This window comes from Telmatherina bonti, assembly GCF_933228915.1.
Source record: "Telmatherina bonti genome assembly, chromosome: 1".
Taxonomy (NCBI): domain Eukaryota; kingdom Metazoa; phylum Chordata; class Actinopteri; order Atheriniformes; family Telmatherinidae; genus Telmatherina; species Telmatherina bonti.
The window spans coordinates 13,304,440-13,318,170 of record NC_136619.1 but is presented as its reverse complement, the minus strand read 5'-3'; the positions used below and the strand labels follow the sequence as shown (position 1 = coordinate 13,318,170).

The 13,731-nt window shown below is 38.9% G+C and overlaps 1 long non-coding RNA gene across 1 annotated transcript; it reads left to right on the top strand.

The window, feature by feature from the left end:
• The first annotated feature begins 2,746 nt into the window (after positions 1-2,746).
• On the top strand, positions 2,747-8,311 carry LOC306758725. The gene is made up of 6 exons (XR_013771393.1): positions 2,747-2,798; positions 3,209-3,238; positions 4,642-4,782; positions 5,095-5,235; positions 7,375-7,470; positions 7,581-8,311. It is a non-coding gene; the product is annotated as an uncharacterized lncRNA (long non-coding RNA).
• Positions 8,312-13,731: the final 5,420 nt, after the last annotated feature.

Sequence of the window (13,731 nt, the reverse complement as noted above, 5' to 3'; positions counted from 1 at the left end):
AAATAAAGGTGCAACACCTCTCAAATTCTTAGCTCCTTTTATTCTTTTCTTACGCACATGTTACACACACGGTTCTTCTCCATGCTGCATCTTTTATTCGTGCCGTTCTTCTGCATAACATGGCTTACACAACATAACATAAAGGCAAGGTCGCCCTCTACTGGTGTAGCGTATAATACACATAACTATAACTAAATATACCCAATAATCTCCACGATACCACAGTTAATAATCGGTTATTTATTATATCAGTGTGATGCACCTATCAGAGCAGGGGCTGATATGTGATGGCGGTAGAGTCTAAAAAAAAAAAAAAACTAAAAAAAAACAGAGACAGGTATTGTGTTTATTTAAAATGGTGGATGAGCTGGAAGGAACAAGATCTGGGTCTGTGGATCAATTGGAAGTTTGTTCATCTTGAGTTGGTCTCAGTGTTCAAAGGTGGGTCCCAGAGTTAAACTGCTGATGTGTTTTATTTTGAGTTCTCTGGTGGATTTCTGGTAGTCACTATTAAAATAGCATCAGTCTATCTTATAATAAAACAGTACCATTGTGTGCAAACTCCTACACGCAGGGCCGGATTAAAAGTGCACAGGCCCCTGGGTCTAGAGTGCCCCCCCCCCCCCCCCTTTTTTACAGAGAGCCAAGATGTGGAAATATGAACTCTCCTGATATCAGAACCATCGCTGCAACAAAACTTTATGAATGACCCACAACTCCTCCATCATCTAACTGTATCACAAGTTTTACATTCGTTTTAATTCATGTCTAACTAGTTGAAAAAATATATGAAATATTTTTAATTATATCTCTACCATAATCTGTTGCAGCTCCACTTAATTTAAAGTTAAAGTTTGGTTTTACTGGAAAGTTTAGTGGCAGATGAATCCGAACATTATTACAGTTTAATTATTAGTTTCTTACAGTCCAAATAAAAGGTGAACAAGCCGGTACATTGCATGGCCACTGGAGGGCAGACACTGAACATGATCTAATTTCACAGAATATGTCTAAAAAGCTGCTCTGTGTCAATCCAAACTCGACCAGGTCTGTGAAAGGTCATAAAATTCATTTTTCTTTTGTTTATCTGATTTTTTTAAATGTTATTTATATAGGTTTTTTAAGAAAAAAAGAAAAAGAAAAAAAAGGCAATGTTGGTGTGTGGTGTGCCCTGTAATTTTGTGAGATAAATAAATGTACCTTGGCTTGAAAAGGGTTTAAAAACACTGGTCTAATTATTAGTTTCTTACAGTTCAAATAAAAGGTGAACAAGCCTGAACATTGCATGGCCACTAGAGGGCAGGCACTGAACATGGTTTGTAGTGTTCACATGCAACACAACAACCTCCCAAAAGATTAGTTATTTATATACTACATTTAATACACAAACTAACCCAAAACAATTAGTCAGACAAGAGAATCCATAATGAGTTACACATGATGAATGAATCCTCATCATCAATAGGACCAACATCATTGTAGTCTTCATCATTAACATCGTATCACATCACATCACATCATATCAGTAAACTAAGAAAATAGATATAAAAAGAAACATCCTTGTCATAATTAAAAGTTCTGCAAATAAAAAAAGTTTTAAGCCCTGATTTAAGAAGGACAGACCGGAGAAGATGTCAGGATACTGGTATTTCAGATTCTCCTTTTGTAGTTTTAAATCTGGATGCAAGAAAGACGAGCAGCAGCAAAAGTTACACGTAGCTATTTGTGAGTTGTAACAGACCCATAAAAACCTCATCACAGAGGTTACTGAAAACAAATTTGACATATTTCCTCTGAATGCTATACAACCACAAAGAGCTTTAACTGAACCTCACCAGAGAATTCGTTGGTAAAACCACAGAAAGCAGCTCCCACCATAAACGTCTGTTTCACACTGTAAACCCGAACAGTAAACCTCACTCATAAAGGATGAGAGTACCACAATTAAAACCTGTAGCCAAGTTCAACCAACTTAAAACTTTAGTACTATCTGAACGATTGATGTAGTTATAGTTATGTATAACTCAGATATCGTGAGTAAACACCGCTTTTAAAATTAACTTTTTAAGTAAAGTTTAAAAAAACAAAACAAAACAAAACAGCGTACGCTTACGTCATGTACGTCACGACGTTCCAGCTCTAACGACGTCAACGGAAAAACGAGTTTGGCATGGCTGCACGTCTGTTGCGAGAGGAGACTGCACGTCTAATTTGTAAGTAAATTTAGGAACTTGACATTGTTTTATGCTTTCTGATAATGTGTCAGTTTGTAGTGTCCTGCTAAAAGAAGCCGTGAAAATTAGGTAGGCGCTTTTCACCTCGCTATTTTTAATTTCCTCAAGTCGTGCTAACTTTGGTCAGTCTATTTTTCCCACGCTCATTTTTTTTTATAACTTTTCCCTCCATCTGACGGTAATAACCTCTTGTGTATTGGAGAGAAATCGGGTTGGACTGGGAAGTTTACTTGCTTTGGAAGAAAAACAAAACTGTTAAAACGGGGGCAGTAATATAATCGTTTATATAAAAAAATATTATTTTTCTTTTAATATGTATCCACAACCACCGAAATGCATTGTAATAGACTACGAATTATGATTAACTAGGTAGCTTTTAACCGCATCGAATTTAAGATTACTACACGGATAAACTGCTAAGAAGACGTTGCATTTTGAATGTTCTGTACTAACGTGTTTGAAAACTCTTCACCCCTCCCCACCTTTCTGAGGTTAAAGAGGCCGAAGCTGCACCTACTCAAAATCAAAACAGAACGGACTGGGAAAAATTCACAGTGTGCACAGGTAAAGTAAAATGTAATTTTCTAGTGCTGTGAAAGCAATGATATATTTGCAGCTTGTTCATAATAAGTCTCATCAATGTGTATATTTTTTCTTCTTTTTTTTTTCTTTTTTGGTCCTTTTCATTCTGCTACTGTTATTAACAAGGTTATGTGAGCTGGCTGTGTGGCTTTTGGAATGAGGGACAACTAACAAATAAAGATGTTGTTTTAATCGCTTAATGTAATGATATGCCTGGAAAAAACAATTAAGGCCAACCAGCAGTTACATAACAGCATTATTTGTATTTGCAGTAATAGCCAAAAAAAGCATTAATTTTTAAAGTCAGCCTTTGCCAAATACTTTTTTTTAATTGTCAGTGTGATTCTTTTATTTGTGACTGTTTGTTTTTTTTTTCTTATGTAAACATGCAGATCTACATTTGGTCACAGGTTCCTCTCAAGGTGAGTTTTACTACTTTCAGTTCTGTCTTGTATTAATTAAATCTAGGTTAGTGAATATGTTGACTAATTAAAAATCATTTTTGTTCATTGCAACCTAATCACCACTTGAGAATGCACTCATGATATAAACTTTTGTGAAATTTTTATTTGGGAGATTTATTCTTATTTTAAGAATCCAGCTCTGTATTACAGGTACATAGTTACCTCCACAGCTTTGTCAGGGCAAGTTTATGATATTAAATGAGCATGGCTTAACACATTTAATACTGCCATTGCAAGGAGCAACTGATTGCACCCAAGTGAACAGCAAGTTAAAACAGGCAACTATACTTAAGCATTTGTTTTTGTAAAATCTTTAGAATCACAAGTAAAAAAGTAATTTTTACAACTACATGCACTCTGCAATTTTGAGCCCTTGCAATCACATTACTAAATGTAGTTAACTGTATTAACAGGCCTTCAGCAGGAACCAAGCAGTACGTTTCAGTGCCATTTCTTTAGACTGAAATTTATTTATTTATTTATTTATTTATTTATTGGAACAAGAATGGTATATGCAGGAAAACTGAATTATGTTCCATTGTAGTTTTTTTCCCATTGAAATTGTAACGTTCCATTGAGCCCATGGATTGGAAGTGCAAGTTGTGTGGTGTCTCTTTACACACCCATGCATAGTTGTTGAGGCATTTTCCTTTGAAGCATAGCCTTTATTCAGCAGTTAGCCCCTTGCCATGTCTCTACAACGCTTGCATTTGTACATTTAAATCATTTATGCTCAAAGGACCCATTTGTCACGGTTTCACAGTGATCTGTCTAAAACCAGTGTAAGTTCAGGAGCACAAACATTTTTTACCTGTCCATTGTGTAAAGTTAAACAACCCTTCTCAGAGATATTATTGTTAAGCCATCTAAGAGGACACTTGAAACAACACGAGACTGTGACTTGCCCATATGAACACTGCAAATACCAGACAAATGTCTACTCATCATTTAATGCACACGCAGGCAGTTCACACATTCGTGATGACATTATGTCAACAGAAAATGGCGGTGACCCAGTTATAATGACTGGAGACCTTGCAGATCCTCTTCAGCACCAACATGAGGAAACTTTAGCTTTTCATGAGGCTGATAGTCTTTGTAATACTGGCCAGTTAAGAGCTCAGTTGCACCACAACTTATGTTCACTGTTTTTGAAGAGGAAAACTGTTCTTTATGTTTCTGAAATGGCATCTCAGGAAATAGTGAATAGTCTAACCCAGATCTTTTCCATGTCTGAACCTCTTGTCAAAGAGGCAATATACAGGAAATATTACAGAGGCACAAAATCACTTTTGCTGAAACAATCCTGAATGATTTAATGGAAGTTGTGAAGGACACTAACATTTTTGTTTGTGCTACAGCTAAAGGAGAGGACTTGTCTTCAAGTAAATGAAGGAAGAAAAGCTGATGAATACAACCTTCGTCGCCAGGAGATTGTTAAGGACAGCCCATTAGTAAGGGACTTCCTGGGGAAATGCCCTGCTCTTCAAACTGAGCCACAGGTACAACCCAGTTGTATTTCTGTTTTTGTTTTTGTTTTTTTTTGTGTCCATTTTCAATATTGACCACACTATTGTACATATCTGAACTAGCTTTAGATTTCCCAACAGCATGCTCATTGAATACTTCATTCATTTTGCAGCATAACATTTTAAATAGTGCTTGTTTTGGAAAAGGAAAAAGTTAACAAAGTCTAATGATCTACAACACTTAAATGAACAAATACCACTTTATAACAGAAAAAAATAAAGTAATTTCAAAATAAAGATGCCACATTCATTAATATGCTATACTGTGTGTTCTTGGTTTTGTAGGTTTGTGCTGAGTTCCACCGCATCACGAATGTGAACCTACAAAACCAGTTCTCTGTCTCATGACTATACCGACAGAAGGCAGCACCTACTGGCAGGACTTCAAATGCACTGCAAGATATCATGAAGGCATATGATTCCCAGGTTTGTTATACTGATCTTTTGCAGAACCAAATACTGTCTGTAAATTTTTCACCACAAACCTGCTAAACCCATCAACGGTCACTGATCAATAACTAGAAAGGACGCAAAAAAGTTAATCCAACAAGCTTGCTTGCTGTGAGGCGGCTGTCAAACTTTTTTTTAATGCTGGAAACATCCATTTCCCATACAGCTTTCATCTGTTTGTCTCATAGTAGAGAACATTATACGCTTGCCTTGCAGCTCTAAACTTTTTTTTCTTTTTTTATTAACATTGTCTTGTCCAGTACTGAAGCAAGCAGAATGATGATCTGGATGCTGTGTTCTGCTGAGAAAATTTGCTTTATTAAGAGCCGCTTTATAGATATTATGATCCCCTTGATATTCTGAATTCTTATTTTATTTTTGTTTACCAGTTTGCATAGTATTGCCGGACCTAATCAGAGGATAGGGACAGGATAGAAAGAGAACAGAAAAAAAGATAAGAAAAGAGAGACAGAGAACAGGGAGAAGACAGAGAAAACGCCTCATAATAAAGAACATACACACGTATAGATACACACATACAAGCCAACCACAGATTCTGGACAACTTGCTATATCTGTACCAACACCCAACATAAGGCAACTCATGGTCCCCCTGCAGGAGGACAAAGCCAACAACTGAAGAGCACCAGAGATTAACAAGTTAAATATACATCATGTAATTCAACTTAAGTCAAAAACACATAAAGAAAACTAGCAGCTACTAGTGAGAAAATCTGCAGGACGACTCAGTGACTGTCACATGTAGAACATACGGAGCAAGAGTGTTTAAAAAGGAATCAGCACGTAAGAGGCAGGCCAGGAGGACCCCAAGACACGGGCAACCGGCAGCCACCCCTGAGCTCAGATCCCAACCGCCCCACCCCGGAGCCAACTATGTTACCACCTAGGAGGTGGCAGAGGGGTCCCCAGCTGGAGTCCCCCATCAGGGGAAACAGCCTCAAGCGAGCCCAGACCGGCAAATGATGGTCCTGCCGGCCGCCCAGGGCAAAGAAAGCTCAGGCCCCAAGTGCAACCCTACAGCCCTCGCAGGCAGAGGGCCCAGCCAACGCTAAGGGAGAGCCAGGACCCCCAGACCAGAAACCAGACCCCCCAACACACACACACACACACACGTCATCACACAAACACCAACTCTCTCACACACACACACACACTCCCTATACGCCCCATTTCTTACAAATACTCCATTGCACACTCCCCCACCCTTCCACCTCCTTTCAAATACACCCACTTACACACATGCCCCATCAAACATTCCCCTAACCCACCCCCTCACTTACTTCTCCCTATGCACACACACACACCCTACACAACCTTCACACACCCCCCATCCCTCCATCCTCATTCACCCCCCATACATACACTCCATCTATCCACCCACACTCACATACTGCCCACTACACACACACACACTGTACATGCACCTTAATTCTTTCACCCTAATTCCTCACACCCTCCCTCTCCAGTCTTTCACTTTTCATTCACAGCTTCAAACATTCACACTTACACACCCTCATCTCTCCTTCCCAACATGACAAGAGGGCCCCTCACAAGGCCCCCACAACCTCCTCCTGCTCACTTTCAGCGTCCACCACCACCTTCCCCCAGCCAAGCCAGCCCAGGCCCCAGGTCAATAGGACTGCACTCGTCCTCTGCCTGAACCCACCCAAGCAAAACCCAGGAAATAGGGGTGTGAGAGGACTCCATCATCATTTTTTCTCAGATTGTGTTCCATAAGAAGAAAAAGAACTGTTTCCTGATATTAAATGAGGGGGGATTTATAGAACATGTTACAATTATGTATTGCTTGTTGTTGGATGAGTTAGGAAAAGGCTATTTGATTAAAGTTTTCATGGCTTTACTTTAAAGAAAATCCTTAACTACCTTCTGCATTGTCACTTGGAAAGTTTAATCAGTTGATTGTCTTTTAATACAGAGATACATATTAAAGTCCTAGAAAGTAAAATTTACCCCTGGCTGCATAGATCAAAATAATGATGAATTGACATATTTGAAGAGCAAACGTATGCTTCCCAGTGATAATGTATGTAAACCTTTGTAGTTATATGACCTCTTCTTATCCTTGCTCATGCAGGAGGAACAAGATGCTAACATTAAACGTACAGCAGCCCTTCATGCTCTCCCAATCTATCTGCGTGAGGAAGACCCCAATTTTTTTAAGACGTGGAATGTAAGTATCAATTTTTAAAAAAAATTACATTTGACTTGCCAGCTACATAATATATATATTTCATGTTTTCTTTCTCACCATTTAAATTTTCTAATATTTGTCTTTTCCAGGTGGGTGAATCAGATCAGCCAGATGTTAGTGACACTCCCGTCGCCCTTCTAACCGTGGTTTCTGACACCACTACTGAGTCCAGTTGTGTGCATTTCAGTCCTTCAAGCCTTGCTGTCGTTGTGGAAGATGACTTGGTTATCAGTGATATTCCCAGGTTTGCTGACGCATTTGCACTGTTGTTTGGCTTGATGTACGTCCTGCATTTGGACTACCCTATGAAACTTGCAAACACTTTTACCTTCATTCAGAAAATGTTGATGGGGCTAGATGATGGCAAACCTCTGAAACCTTGCTTGAATGCTCAAAAATGATTTATTACAAAAAGAATAGTCCAATATGTCATGCAGATATACATGAATGTCAATGTTCTAATTGTTATTTTTGACACTGATACTCTCCAAGTTGTATTAAGCACTGAACTTTTGTAATTTGGGCAGTTTTCCCAAAGAACTTAAAGTATACTTCAGTTTTTTATGTATATACTTCAGAATAGTTTATGAACAATTGTCAATCCTAATCTCACAGTATTCCAATATTTTAATCCTGTGATGTGCTTAGTTCAGGACTTGATGATTGAAAACCACCAGAAACTTGCCAACATGTTTCTCAAAAATGACTGTTGAATAGCCCGAGCTATGCTATGGAAATATGTTTATTAATACAAGAATTTTTGATATTCTGTCATGTTTTTACATTTCTGTTACTGAGCATTTTGAGCACTTTGTTTAAAGTCTACAAGGTATACAGTCTACCTCTTCTTTTTGCACTTTTGAATAGTTTTTGAAGTACTGTGAAAATGTGCCTGTTTATGGGGGAAAAAAAACGGTTGTATAGTTTTATAAACAATCATTTATTTTGTTTAAATGACTAGTAAGTGATAGCAATTTCACTTGTAGTATTTTCATAATATAAAGGTTTTGTGCTCTTGCTCCTTTAGATGTATTAGAATGATCATGATTCATGAGTATATGCATTCATATATTGTCATCTAAAAATTCTTCAATAAAACAAAGATTTGCAATGCAAGTTATCTTTGAGTCATTTCAACATAATTATTAATGAAAAGAATTAGGTTTTTAAGTGATCAGTAATTGTACTTTTTGAGTTGAGGTTTTACAATAATAACACACTGTTGTATTAAAATAATCAATTATGAAGAACATAAAAACATTACATTTTAAAATATGTTTTTTTAGTAAACTATACTTAAACAGTACAATTTTAAAATGAAAACTTTCAAGTTGACATTTTATAGTATTTGTTTACTTAAAAAAGGTAATTTTGTTAACTTAAATTTTATTAGGTAATCAGTTGCCACATAAGTTTTGAGTACTGTGAACTTAGTCGGGTTTACAGTGTAGGTCACCACATGTTTGGGGTTGGTTTCAGCAACAAACATAAAAAATAATTATTTAGAGGAAATGAAAACATGCATTAACCCTTTAGGCGTCAATGTATGTTTTCATTGCATGAATTCTTTCGTTGCATGAATGAATGTTCGTTCATTCATTATCCTAAATGTAATGAGTTACCCTGAGGATCCGTAATTCAGCCACACACAGGGAGTTCTGGACAAATGACCAGTTTATTGGTGGAGGAGTATGAACAGAAGATCAGTCCGGGGGAATGGTCTGCAGAAGAAACCAGGCAACAGCTGGGAGGTAAACAGGATGGCAAAATACTCATCCAGGCAACGACAAGGCTCAGAGATCCAAAGACAGGCAGGGTCGGTAACCAGAAGATCCGAAAAGTTGCGGTGTCCGTCGAGGGCAAGGCAAGGAGGGTAATCCAGGGGCATGAAGCAGAAGGTCGGCAACTGAGGAACAATCCGTAGAACGCTGGAACAAAACTAGACATAGGTCTGATTATTATCTGGCAGAAAAGGAGGGATTGGAGGGAGCTTAAGTAGGCAATGAGAGAAAAGGAAACCAGGTGAACTGAATGAGAAAGCAGAGGCAATTAGGAAGCCAGCAGGTGGATCGAGTTACCAATGATGAGCGCCAGGAAATCAGGATGGCAAAAAACATGACACTAAATGGTTAATCCGATGAGGGGTCGCAGGGAAGCTGGAGCCTATCCCAGCTGTCTGTGGGCGAAAGGCAGGGTATACCCTGGACAGCTCGCCAGTCCATCGCAGGGCCACACAGAGCCAAATAACCACTCCTGCTCACACTCACTCCTAGGGGCGATGTAGAGTGATGAGTGAACCTAATGTGTGTCTTTGGACGGTGAGACCAACACACACACAGGACGATATTGCAAATTTCACACAGAAAGACCACCCCAGAAACTCCACCACCATGCCATGCTGCAGCCATCACAGTGTTTAACATTTCCAATTTATTTTATACAAAAAAAACACATGCTGAATATGAACCAGAGTAAATTACTCATCTAATTTTGTACTGTGTGTGTGTGTGTGTGTGTGTGTGTGTGTGTGTGTGTGTGTGTGTGTGTGTGTGAGTGAGAGAGAGAGCGAGAGAGAGAGAGAGAGAATGAGAGGTAGGAAACAATGACGTTCATGTGGGTATATAAACACTGACAGCACTGAATCACTGACGTCCATTAGAAACTAAAGCTGCGGATGAATCATTAAATTCATCCTGTTCCTCTGAATTACTGTATTACTGTATGTGCAAGAGGTGTGTGCATCACACAGACAGCTGTCCCTGGCCTGCTCATTGGCGTTGCTACGACGACAGCAACATCCTCTGACTCCCACCTCTCAGCTCACAGATGACCTCCTTAAACAACCAAATTCTGATTGTATGTAAAAAGTCACATGAAAACATTCTCGAGGCGTGAGCAGCAGAAGAGGAACACCTGGATGTCATTTATTTTACCATAATGTGAACAGATTTAAAATAATGAGTTAAAAACAGGACAGGATTGTGTTAAGGTCAGAGAATCCTGCTGCACTGGAGTTAATGGGAGGAAGAAGGAGACTTTGTGACACTCGCAGCAAAGTCCCAGCTTGTTGAGTTGTCTGATCTACGAAAAGGGAAAACTTCCTGTTCTGGTTATTGTATTTTTATAAATGACTTTTACTGGTCCAGTTGATGTTTATGACACTTTACCATGAGACTGAACCTTCTGCAGGGATAAATTACTTGGGTAATAAACGCTTATTTGTTTGCTTCTGTTGTGATATGTCACTGTTATCATTTCCCCTTTTCTTCTTCTGCTACAGTTAGAGGTGAATTCATAAGCAGCACATTAAATCTAACTACAAAGTGTGTCCAGACTTTCGACTGGCGGTGTATATGTGGCTTATTAGAAGTAGTGGGTAAATGTTGAGTTTATGGAGGCCCTGTCAGGGTAAACCAGAGCAATGATGCCTGGAAGATAAACTTATACTGGTGACATTATCCTCTGTTTTACACACCACCCTTAACGTCTGTTTTTTTATTTTTTTTATTTTTACAAGTTGCAGCACACACATCCGTATTTTAACGGACCTTTCTTTGAGTTGTATAATCACAATTCATTTTTGACAAAACTTGAAATTATCTATCCAAATATTGTTATATTTAGGGAGAACGTCTTCTACAGCAGGGTGGGAAACTCTCCTCGAGACCCGCAGTCATGCAAGTGTTGAGAGCTGCCCAACACTGTACAGCCCAATCTGTAAAGCGTCTTGAGATGGCATTGCTGTGATTTGATGCTATATAAATAAAGTTGAATTGAATTTAATTGAATTGAATTGAATTGAATTGACCCCCCCTTTTCTACAGCAATCTGTCAGGAACAAACACACATAAAAGTGAACAGAAAGCATCAGGGGACTCTCTTGCTTTACTTGGTTCTTTAATAGCCTACAGAGAAACAGCATCAGTGCAGACCCGACGTTTGACAACCAAAGGGTTGTTGTTCACCTCAGACAGATCCACACAGTCACAAAATTATATCAACATTTATCAAAATGTGAGATATGTGCATTTACAAACCCAACTTTTAACCCATTAAATGTCAACAGTTAGACGGTTAGTTTGACTCGTGAAATACCCAGAATCACTCTGAAACTGTGTCCAGATTATAAAAATGATTAAAAAGAGACTAAAAAAGAAAATCTATAAATGTAATTATCATGAAAAAATAAACTAATAGCAAGTTTTAGAAATCTGGTAAGCAGACGAATAAATAAATAAACAAATTAAAAGCATCCGAGAATGGAAGGCAAAATGCAGACGCAGCACTATTTGGCAAATGAAAGTGATGAAACCTGATGTACAAAAATGACCTGGGAAACTAAGAAGATCAGAAGATGAATTGTTTCTTCTTTTCATGTTTTATTTGGAATAAAATATATATGTCTGAAAATATAAATTTTTGTATTTGGCATTGTTTTATTATTTTGTAAAGCATGCTAACTTTTTTAGAATAAGGGTTGTATTTATCTTTATTATAGTTATTATTGTCATTCTTTTTTTATATGTGTAGTGATTCCTGTCAGGTTTTTTTTTTGTCACCCCCACCAAACACCAAGTCTTTACCAACATCATGTCAAATGTTTTATCTTTATTTGTTCTTTCTGTTTTTGTTCTGTCTTTATAAAAATGTGATCTGATGTAAAATTGTTATTTTATGAGACTCATTTCAAACCTTGAGGAGTTTCCATGACTGGACAATCCAGTCGTGTGGGAAATATGAGGGAAGTACATTCTTGATAGAGTTATTTCCAGATAAGTTTAAACTAATGTGACACAGTGTGTGTGGGTGTGTGTGTTACACTAAAAGCAAAAATATGAACTGGCCATTTGAAGAGCAGCTGAATTATCAAAAAAGAAGCTGCAGAACCACATCTGGGTTTATGGCTGGTGTACTATCAATGCAAAAATATGCAAATGTGCCACCCTATGGCATTTGGTGTCGTTCATTTCAGAGTGAAGCTCTTTGTCCTCATGGCAGTATGATGTATTTTTCTTTTGTTTTTGATTTTAACTTCAAACACAATAAAAGAAAAAGACACATCTTTGGATAGTTAATGTTGTCTGTGCTTAAATGTTGTGATCTGTGTGTAGTTGCCAGAGGACGAAGATAAAAAAGGAAAATTAGGGAAGTTCATGTAGCTGCAAATAACAGCTAACCACAGAGTGTCGTGCTGACCTGACTCGTTGAACTAAAACGCACTAAAACAGCAGTCATGATGTATGTCAACGGTCACCAAAAAGCTCTGAACTTTACATTTCGTGACCTGGATGAAACCGACTTGCACCAACTGACCAAACTGTTATCATTGCCTCGTTCTAGTAACAGGATATCAACACACAGCAAGGAAACATCACAGATCATAATCAGCATCGGACTAATGTTTACTGGCTGGAGAGAGTTTGTAGAAGCAACAGGATGCAGAACGGATGTTACATTAGCCTTCGTTAGGGAGCCACAAAGTAAGAAAATCTGTCAGAGGTCAGAATGTATGTGGAGTGCCCAACGCGTGGAGAGATATAGGATCTGTTTTATGCCAATCAGAAGGAGGCGTACAAGGCAGCAGCTCTCCCTCCACTGGGCAGATCTCATCACAACATGCTCTATCTTCAACCCACATGCAAATTTTATGTACAGAGACTTCCTGTTATCCCCAGATCTTTCTGGAAGAGGTCATTAGAGACAAGGGATGTACTGAGAGGCTGCTTGGATTGCACTGAATGGAGAGCAGGAAATGGACAGCCAGGAGTAACACCATCACTGACTGCATCAGGTTCTGTAAGGAGACGGTCAGAACTGTGTGGTGGGATCCAACCATGGATCACCAGTGGCATCAAGGCCCGTCTGAACCAGAAGAAGATGGTATTTCAGGAAGGGGATGGGGAAAAGTGGAGGAGTGAGAGCTTGAAAAGACTCTGAAGCGTGCTGAGGTGGAGTACACGTCTGAAGCTGCTCCCTCCACCTCTGTGGCTGCTTCCTCCATGTCCAGGTCTGAAGCTGCTCCCTCCTCCTCTGTGGCTGCTTCCTCCATGTCCAGGTCTGAAGCTGCTCCCTCCACCTCTGTGGCTGCTTCCTCCATGTCCAGGTCTGAAGCTGCTCCCTCCTCCTCTGTGGCTGCTTCCTCCATGTCCAGGTCTGAAGCTGCTCCCTCCACCTCTGTGGCTGCTTCCTCCATGTCCAGGTCTGAAGCTGCTCCCTCCACCTCTGTGGCTGCTTCCTCCA